Source organism: Mobula hypostoma, chromosome 10, assembly GCF_963921235.1.
Source record: "Mobula hypostoma chromosome 10, sMobHyp1.1, whole genome shotgun sequence".
NCBI classification, from domain to species: domain Eukaryota; kingdom Metazoa; phylum Chordata; class Chondrichthyes; order Myliobatiformes; family Myliobatidae; genus Mobula; species Mobula hypostoma.
Window position 1 is genome coordinate 16,795,267 of NC_086106.1, and position 9,734 is coordinate 16,805,000.

The window sequence follows — 9,734 nt, forward strand, 5'->3', positions numbered from 1 at the left end:
CTCACACAGGGCTGTGGGGAGAGTGGGACAGTGTGGAACTGACACAGGGCTGTGGGGAGAGTGGGACAGTATGGAACTGACACAGGGCTGTGGGGAGAGTGGGAGAGTGTGGAACTGACACAGGGCTGTGGGGAGAGTGGGACAGTGTGGAACTGACACGGCTGTGGTGAGTGCGGGACAGTATGGAACTGACACAGGGCTGGGGGAGAGTGGGACTGTGTGGAACTGACACAGGGCTGTGGGGAGAGTGGGACAGTGTGGAACTGACACAGGGCTGTGGGGAGAATGGGACAGTGTGGAACTGACACAGCGCTGTGGGGAGTGCGGGACAGTATGGAACTGACACAGGGCTGGGGGAGAGTGGGACAGTGTGGAACTGACACAGGGATGTGGGGAGAGTGGGAGAGTGTGGAACTGACACAGGGCTGTGGGGAGAGTGGGACAGTATGGAACTGACACAGCGCTGTGGGGAGTGCGGGACAGTATGGAACTGACACAGGGCTGGGGGAGAGTGGGACTGTGTGGAACTGACACAGGGCTGTGGGGAGAGTGGGACAGTGTGGAACTGACACAGGGCTGTGGGGAGAATGGGACAGTGTGGAACTGACACAGCGCTGTGGGGAGTGCGGGACAGTATGGAACTGACACAGGGCTGGGGGAGAGTGGGACTGTGTGGAACTGACACGGGGCTGTGGGGAGAGTGGGACAGTGTGGAACTGACACGGGGCTGTGGGGAGAGTGGGACAGTATGGAACTGACACAGGGCTGTGGGGAGAGTGGGACAGTATGGAACTGACACAGGGCTGTGGGGAGAGTGGGACAGTGTGGAACTGACACAGGGCTGTGCGGAGAGTGGGAGAGTGTGGAACTGACACAGGGCTGTGGGGAGAGTGGGAGAGTGTGGAACTGACACAGGGCTGTGGGGAGAGTGGGAGAGTGTGGAACTGACACAGTGCTGTGGGGAGAGTGGGACAGTGTGGAACTGACACAGGGCTGTGGGGATATCAGGGAGGTGGGAGAGTGCACTCTGATGGAAGCAGCAGAGGGAGCCGGGAGGTGGAGCGCCGGTGCAAGGTCAGTACTGGGGCAAGGGTCACAGCCCCTCTCCCTCCCCTCCCCTCCCCTTCACTCTGTTCCACCTGCTTTCACACTCTTCCCCATCTCTGTCCCTCCCTTCTTTCCCATCCTGTCTCTCCCCCCGAGCCCCTCTCCTCCACATCTCCCCCTCTACCTTACTGCCCCAAACTGCCTCCCTCTACCCCCTCCCAACCACGCCCCCTCTTCCCTCTTCCCCACCCAGCCGTGCACCCCCTCTTCCCCTCCCCACCGACACTCCCCTCTCACCCCCTCACAATTACCACTCCCTCTTCCCCCAATACTGTACCCACTCCCCTTGCCCGACACCAGCCCTCCCTCTCCCCAACACTCCTCTCTCACCCACTCACAATTACCCCTCCCTCCTCCTCTCTCCTCCCTCCTCCCCCCTCTCCTCCCCCCTCTCCTCCCCCTCCCCCTCCCCTCTCCTCCCCCTCCCCCTCCCCTCTCCTCCCCCTCCCCTCCCTCCCCTCCCTCTCCTCCCCCTCCCCCTCTCCTCCCCCTCCCCCTCCCCCCCCTCCCCCTCTCCCCTCCCCCTCCTCCCCCTCTCCCCTCCCCCTCCTCCCCCTCTCCTCCCCTCCTCTCCCCCTCCCCTCTCCTCCCCTCCCCCTCCCCTCTCCTCCCCCTCCCCTCCCTCTCCCCTCCCTCTCCTCCCCCCTCCCCCCTCCTCCCCCCTCCCCCCTCCCCCCTTCTCCCCTTCTCCCCTTCTCCCCTTCTCCCCTTCCCCCCTTCCCCCCTTCCCCCTCACACCCCCCTCTCCCCCCTCACACCCCCTCTCTCCCCCCCACACCCCCTCCTCACCCCCCCTCCTCACCCCCCCACACCCCCCCTCCTCACCCCCCCACACCCCCCCTCACCCCCCACACACCCCCCTCCTCACCCCCCCACACACCCCTCTCTCCCCCCTCACACCCCCCACTCCCCCCCACACCCCCCTCACACCCCCCTCACACCTCCCCCTCACACCCCCCTCTCACCCACCCCCTCCCTCCCCCCTCACACCCCCTCCCTCCCCCCTCACCCCCCTCCCTCCCCCCTCACCCCCCTCCCTCCCCCCTCACCCCCCTCCCTCCCCCCCTTACCCCCCTCCCTCCCCCCCTTACACCCCCTCTCTCCCCCTCTCACACCCCCTCTCTCCCCCTCTCACACCCCCTCTCTCCCCCTCTCACACCCCCTCTCTCCCCCCTCACACCCCCCTCACTCCTCTCTCACCCCCTCACACCCCTCTCTCTCCCTTACACCCTTCACTCCCCCCTCCCCCCTCTCTTCCCCCCTTCCCCCTCCCTTCCCCCCCTTCCCCCTCCCTTCCCCCCCTCCCCCTCCCTTCCCCCCCTTCCCCCCCTTCCCCCTTCCCCCCTCCCCCTCCCTTCCCCCCTCCCCCTCCCTTCCCCCCTCCCCCTCCCTTCCCCCTTCCCCCCTCCCCCTCCCTTCCCCCCCTCCCCCCTCCCCCCTCCCCCCTCCCTTCCCCCCTTCCCCCTCCCTTTTCCCTTCCCCCTCCCTTCCCCCTTCCCCCCTCCCTTCCCCCCTTCCCCCCTCCCTTCCCCCTTCCTCCCTTCCTCCCTTCCCCCCTTCCCCCCTCCCTTCCCCCCTTCCCCCCTCCCTTCCCCCCTTCCCCCCTCCCTTCCCCCCTTCCCCCCTCCCTTCCCCCCTTCCCCCCTCCCTTCCCCCCTTCCCCCCTCCCTTCCCCCCTTCCCCCTCCCTTCCCCCCTTCCCCCTCCCTTCCCCCCCTTCCCCCTCCCTTCCCCCTTCCCCCTCCCTTCCCCCTTCCCCCTCCCTTCCCCCTCTTCCACCTCCCTTCCCCCTCCCTTCCCCCCTTCCCCCCTCCCCTCCCTTCCCCCCCTTCCCCCTTCCCTTCCCCCCCTTCCCCCTTCCCTTCCCCCCTTCCCCCCTCCCTTCCCCCCTTCCCCCTCCCTTCCCCCCCTTCCCCCCTCCCTTCCCCCCCTTCCCCCCTCCCTTCCCCCCCTTCCCCCCTCCCCCCTCCCTTCCCCCTTTCCCCCCTCCCCCCTACCTTCCCCCCCTCCCTCCCCCCTTCCCCACTCCCTCCCCCCTTCCCCCCCTCCCCCTCCCCCCTTCCCCCCCTCCCCCCCCCTTCCCCCTTCCCTCCCCCCTCCCCCTCCCTTCCCCCTTCCCTCCCCCCTCCCCCTCCCTTCCCCCCCTTCCCCCCTCCCCCCTCCCTTCCCCCTTCCCCCCTCCCTCCCCCCCTCCCTCCCCCCTTCCCCCCTCCCTCCCCCCTTCCCCCCTCCCTCCCCCTTCTCCCTCCCCCCTTCCCCCCTCCCTCCCCCCTTCCCCCTTCTCTCCCCCCCTCCCCCCTTCCCTCCCCCCCTCCCCCCTCCCTTCCCCCTTCCCCCCTCCCTTCCCCCCTTCCCCCTTCCCCCTTCCCCCCTCCCTTCCCTCCCCCACTTCCCCCCTCCCTTCCCCCTTCCCCCCTCCCTTCCCCCTTCCCCCCTCCCTTCCCCCCTTCCCCCTCCCTTCCCTCCCTTCCCCCTCCCCTCCCTTCCCCCCTTCCCCCCTCCCTTCCCCCCTTCCCCCCTTCCCCCCTCCCTTCCCCCTTCCCCCCTCCCTTCCCCCCTTCCCCCCTTCCCCCCCCTTCCCCCCTCCCTTCCCCCCTCCCTTCCCCCCTCCCTCCCCCCTCCCCCCCCCTCCCTTCCCCCCCTTCCCCCCCTCCCTTCCCCCCCTTCCCCCCTCCTTCCCCCCCTTCCCCCCCTTCCCCCCTTCCCCCCTCCCTTCCCCCTCCCTTCCCCCCCTTCCCCCCTCCCCCCTCCCTTCCCCCCTCCCTTCCCCCCCTCCCTTCCCCCCTTCCCTTCCCCCCTCCCCCCTACCTTCCCCCCTCCCTCCCCCCTTCCCCCCTCCCTCCCCCCTTCCCCCCTCCCCCCTTCCCCCCCTCCCCCCTTCCCCCCTTCCCCCCTTTCTTCCCCCTTCCCCCCTCCCTTCCCCCCTTCCCCTTCCCCCCCTTCCCCCTCCCCCCTCCCTTCCCCCCTTCCCCCTCCCCTTCCCCCCTTCCCCCTCCCTTCCCCCCTTCCCCCTCCCTTCCCCCTCCCTTCCCCCCTTCCCCCTCCCTTCCCTCCCTTCCCCCCTCCCTTCCCCCCTCCCTTCCCCCCTCCCTCCCCCCTTCCCCCCTCCCTTCCCCCCTTCCCCCCTCCCTTCCCCCCTTCCCCCCTCCCTTCCCCCCCTTCCCCCCTTCCCCCCTTCCCCCCTCCCTTCCCCCCCTTCCCCCCTCCCTTCCCCCCCTTCCCCCCTCCCTTCCCCCTCCCTTCCCCCTCCCTTCCCCCCCTTCCCCCCTCCCTTCCCCCCTTCCCCCCTTCCCCCCTCCCTTCCCCCCTTCCCCCCTCCCTTCCCCCCTCCCCCCTCCCTTCCCCCCTCCCCCTCCCTTCCCCCCTCCCTTCCCCCCTCCCTTCCCCCTTCCCCCCTCCCTTCCCCCTTCCCCCCTCCCTTCCCCCCTCCCTTCCCCCTTCCCCCCTCCCTCCTTCCCCCCTCCCTCCTTCCCCCCTCCTCCCTTCCCCCCTCCTCCCTTCCCCCCTTCCCCCTCCTCCCTTCCCCCCTCCTCCCTTCCCCCCTCCTCCCTTCCCCCCTCCTCCCTTCCCCCCTCCTCCCTTCCCCCCTCCTCCCTTCCCCCCTCCTCCCTTCCCCCCCTTCCCCCCTCCTCCCTTCCCCCCTTCCCCCCTCCTCCCTTCCCCCCTTCCCCCCTCCTCCTTTCCCCCCTTCCCCCCTCCTCCCTTCCCCCCTTCCCCCCTCCTCCCTTCCCCCCTTCCCCCCTCCTCCCTTCCCCCCTTCCCCCCTCCTCCCTTCCCCCCTCCCTTCCCCCCTCCTCCCTTCCCCCCTCCCTTCCCCCCTCCTCCCTTCCCCCCCTTCCCCCCTTCCCCCCTCCTCCCTTCCCCCCTTCCCCCCTCCTCCCTTCCCCCCTTCCCCCCTCCTCCCTTCCCCCCTTCCCCCCTCCTCCCTTCCCCCCTTCCCCCCTCCTCCCTTCCCCCCTTCCCCCCTCCTCCCTTCCCCCCTTCCCCCCTCCTCCCTTCCCCCCTTCCCCCCTCCTCCCTTCCCCCCCTTCCCCCCTCCTCCCTTCCCCCCCTTCCCCCCTCCTCCCTTCCCCCTCCCCCCTCCTCCCCCCCTCCCTTCCCCCTCCTCCCTTCCCCCCTCCTCCCTTCCCCCCTCCTCCCTTCCCCCCTTCCCCCCTCCTCCCTTCCCCCCTTCCCCCCTCCTCCCTTCCCCCCTTCCCCCCTCCTCCCTTCCCCCCTCCTCCCTTCCCCCCTCCTCCCTTCCCCCCTCCCCCCCTTCCCCCCCTCCCTTCCCCCCTCCCTTCCCCCCTCCCTTCCCCCCTCCCTTCCCCCCTCCCTTCCCCCCTCCCTTCCCCCCTCCCTTCCCCCCTCCCTTCCCCCCTCCCTTCCCCCCTCCCTTCTCCCTCCCTTCCCCCCTCCCCCTTTTCCTTCCCTCTTACTCTCTCTACCACCTCCGGCTCCCGTTCCCCGTCCTCTGCCGGTTTCTGCCAACAGGCGCGCTGCGGCCACCTGGGGGCGGGCTGCGCTCTGATTGGCGGAGCGCGGGGTCCTTCGACCGGTCGTGTGGCGGCGGTAAGATGGCGGCGGTCAGAGAGTGAGGGCGACGGACGGAGGGGGAGGGAGCGGGGTAGGGGGAACGGAGGGTCTGGGGTGTGAGTGGCTCAGTGGGAGAGTCGATGGTGGTGTTGTGGGGTGTGTTCGAGAGAGACGCAGAGTGGGTACGTGTGGGACCGAGGGGAGTGGGAGGAACGGGGTTGATGTGGAGGGTGGGATGAACAGAAGAAAGGGAGGGGTGAACGGGAAAAGAGAGGGGGGAGGTGAATAATGAAGGGGAGGAGTCGAGGGGGAAATGGGGATGAAAAGGAAGGGAGGGTGCCTGAAGACGGCAGGAGTAAGGTTGAGAGGAAGAGAGGGATGCAGAGTCAGGTAAATGAGGAATAACGGGGAGGGTGAGAAGGAAAGGGGTTTGGTGGGAGATGGTGACCTGAAAGAGGGAGAAAGGGGATAAAAGGTGAGGGAGAGTGGAGGTTAAACGATAGGGTGGAAGAAGGGATGAGTGAAGAAAGAGGGAATGAAGTAGGGTTATAGTGGAAGGAGGGGCGATGATGAGGAAAGGGTGGGGGGGGCTCAGTGGAGATTAAGTTAGAGTGAGAGATGGAGATGGAAGGGAGGACAGGAGATGAAATGGGAGAAGGGGTTAAGGATAGAGTAAGGGGAGGTATGGGGGTAGAAGGGTGGGATGGTTGGACATGAGATGGGTGAGTGAGAGGAGGAGTTGAGGGGAAGAAGTATTGAAGGAGGGGGCAATGGAAGAAAAAGGGGATGGTGAGGGGTTTAGGGTGACGGGGAAAATGAGAGAAACCAATGGGGAACATCGGAAAGATGAATTTGAAATTTGTGAATGTGTTTTTGTTGTGACAAAGTGCAAAACAGTGAAATCATTTTGATTTGCATGCCATACAGAACATTTCTTCACAACAATACATAGGGAAAAAAATAACTGAATGTAGAATAAAGTGTGACAGATACAGAGAAAGTGAGGTACAGGCAGACAATGAGGTGCAAAATTCATGACAGGGTAGATTGTGAGGTCAAGACTCCATCTCATTGTTCAATAATGGGGAACTTGAGCCTAGAGGTATGCGCTTTCAGGCTTTTTTATCTTCTACTCCATGGGAGGGGGAGAAGGGAGACTCTGGAGTAGGTAGTGACTTCGATTTTGCTGGCTGCTTTACTGAGGCAGTGATGAGTGTAGACAGAGTCCATGGAGGAGGGATGGTTTCTGTGATGTCTCGAGCTGTGTCCACAAGTCACGAGCAGAGCAGTTGCCGTACTAAGACATGATGTATCAGGATACAATGCTTTCTGTGGTGCACTAATAAATATTGGTAAGCGAGGTGGAGAGTGGCAATATTAGAAAGAGAGAGAAAACCTAGAACATTACAGCACAGTGTAGCCGCCGGCCCACGAGGTTGTACCTCACTTGACCTGCTCTAAGATCAATCTAACACTTTCCTCCCACATAGCCCTCATTTATGGGACTATTTTAGAGTTTCTTATATATTTCTAATGTATCTGCCTCTACCACTACCTCTGGTAGTGTGTTCTACTCTCTGTATAAAAAAAAATCATCTCTGACATGCGCCCTGTACTTTCCTCCAATCACCTTAAAATTGTGCCCTCTTGTATTAGCCACTTACACCCTGGGGGAGAAAAGTCTCTGGCTGTCTACTAGATCTGTGGCTCTTTTCATTTTATACGTTCTCTATCAAGTCATTGTTGTTCACTCCAAAGAGAAGAACTGTAGCTTGCTCGACCTGTCTTCTTAAGACATGCTCACTAATCCAGAAAATTTCTAAAACTTCCACGTCCTTCCAATAATGAGGCAACCAGAACTGAACACACTACTCCAGGAGTGGTCTAGCCAGGGTTTTACAGAGCTGCAACATACCTCGGGACTCTTGAACTCACTCCCCAAACTAACGAAAGTTACACCTTCTTAACAACCCTATCAACTCGCACAGCGCCTCTGAGGGATCAGTGGGCATGGATCCGAAGATCCTTCTATTCCCCCACACTGTTGAGAATTCTGCCTTCAACTTTGACCTTACTTCACACTTTTCTGGTTGTACTCCATCTGCCACTTCTGAGCCCAGCTGTGTGTCCATTGTAACCTATGACAGCCTTCTGCACTCTCCACAACTCTACCAACTTTGGTGTCATTTGCAAACTTACCAACCCACCCACCCACTTCCATCCAATTCAATTATAAAAATCACAATGAGCAAAGATCCCAGAACAGAACCCTGCAGTGCACCATTAGCTACCAACCTCCATGCAGAATACAACCAGCCTGGACTAGCCACTTCCGAATCTACACAGCCAACTTCCCTGGATCTCACGTCTTCTGATTTTCTGAATGATCCTACCATGGGGAACCTTATCAAATGTCTTACTAAATTCTGTATACACCACATCTACTGCTCTAACTTCAATGTGCTTTATCACATCCTCAGGATTCAGTCAAGCCTATGAGGTATGACATGCCCTTATACAGCTATACTGACTATCCTTAATCAGACTCTGTTTCTCCAAATGCTCGTAAATCCTGTCTCTGAGAATCCTCTCCCATAATTTGCCCACCACGGAAGTAAGGCTCACCAGTCTGTAATTCTGTTATCCCGACTCCCTTTCTTGAATAAAGGAATAACATTTGCCTCCCACCAATCATTTGTACGGCTCCTGTGGCCAGTGAGAACGCAAAGATCATTGCCAAAGGCGCAGCAATCTTTCCCTTCGCTTCCAAGTAGTATCCTGGGGTATATCCTGTACGACTTCAGAGACTTACCTATCCTGATATTTTTCAAAAGTTTCAGCACATCCTCTTTCTTAACACTGACATGTTCTAGCATATCAGCCTGTTTTATGCTGTTCTCACATCAGCCAATGTCTCTCTCACTGGTGAATACTGAAGCAAAGTTCATTAAGGATCTTCTGTGACCCCAGGTATCTGTTTCTTCCTTTAACCCTATTTGGTCCTACACTCAATCTAGTCATCCACCTGTTCACATAAGTATAGAATGCTTTGGGGCTTTCCTTAATCCTACTCACCTAGGCCTTCTCATGTCCCCTTCTAGTTCTCCTAAGATCATTTTTAAGTTCCTTCCTGGCTACTTTTTAACTCTAGAGCCCTTTCTGGTCCTTGCTTCCTAAACCTTAAGTAAGCTTCTTCCTTCATCTTGATGAGGTGCTTCACATCTTTTGGCAATCGTGATTTCTTCACCCTATCATCCTTTCCTTAGTTTGATGAGACCCACCTATCCAGAACCCAATGCAAATGCTCGCTAAACAACTCTGCATTTCCATTGTGCATTTCCCTGCTCACATAAATAACATCGTAATTGACCCTCCCCGAATTAAATACTTTCCCATACTGTGTGCTCCTAACCGTATCCAAGGTTATGGTGAGGGTAAGGGGAATGGGAAATCAGAGTGCGAGAGACAGACAGACAGATGGAGAATATCCAAGAGAGAGGCGGACAGAGAGGGAGTATCAGAGAAGGACAGGCAGACAGATGGGGAATATCACAGAGAGAGAGAGAGATAAAGAGTATCAGAGGGACAGGTAGATAGATGGGGAGTATCACAGAGAGAGAGAGACGAAGATAGGGAGTATCGGAGAGAGTGAGAGACAAACATGGGGAAAATCAGAGAGATGGAGAAAGTCAGACGGGGAGTATGAGAAAGAGAGATGGAGACGGGGAATATTGGGGGGGGAAGAGAGAAATAGAGACAATATCAGGGAGAGAGACGGAGATGGGGAGTATCGGAGAGAGATGGAGATGGAAAGAGAGATGGGGAGTGTTGGAGAGAGAAACTGTCGGAGACAGAGATAGGGAGCATTAGTGAGGGAGATAACATTAGGGATAACATGAGAGAAAGGAGGAGAGAGAGGTATGGGCAATATCAAACAGACAGGAAAATATATGAGAGGGGAAATACTGAGTGAAGTCCCCATTCCTGTTCCAGAGAAGGTGATCCTCAGTAACTGCAGCGGCAGAGTAAGGCTTCCTCCTCATCCCATCCTAGTGTCGGCGAAGGATGGATTTGGCAGCTACAGGGTTAACCCTGGCTGAGCCCCTCCCCCTC

General features: G+C 60.8%; 1 protein-coding gene across 3 annotated transcripts in view; it reads left to right on the top strand.

The window, feature by feature from the left end:
• Positions 1-9,734, top strand: part of LOC134352683 (apoptotic chromatin condensation inducer in the nucleus-like) — a 109,480-nt gene that overhangs the window by 61,182 nt on the left and 38,564 nt on the right. Inside the window, exon 1 of one of the 3 annotated variants that reach the window (XM_063060071.1) lies at positions 5,785-5,803. The exons of 1 other annotated variant lie outside the window; for it this stretch is intronic. The gene's annotated coding sequence lies outside the window, so the exon portion shown is untranslated. Of the gene's footprint in view, positions 1-5,784; positions 5,804-9,638 lie in introns of those variants that run through there. One more of the 3 variants, XM_063060070.1, reaches the window with a different exon arrangement.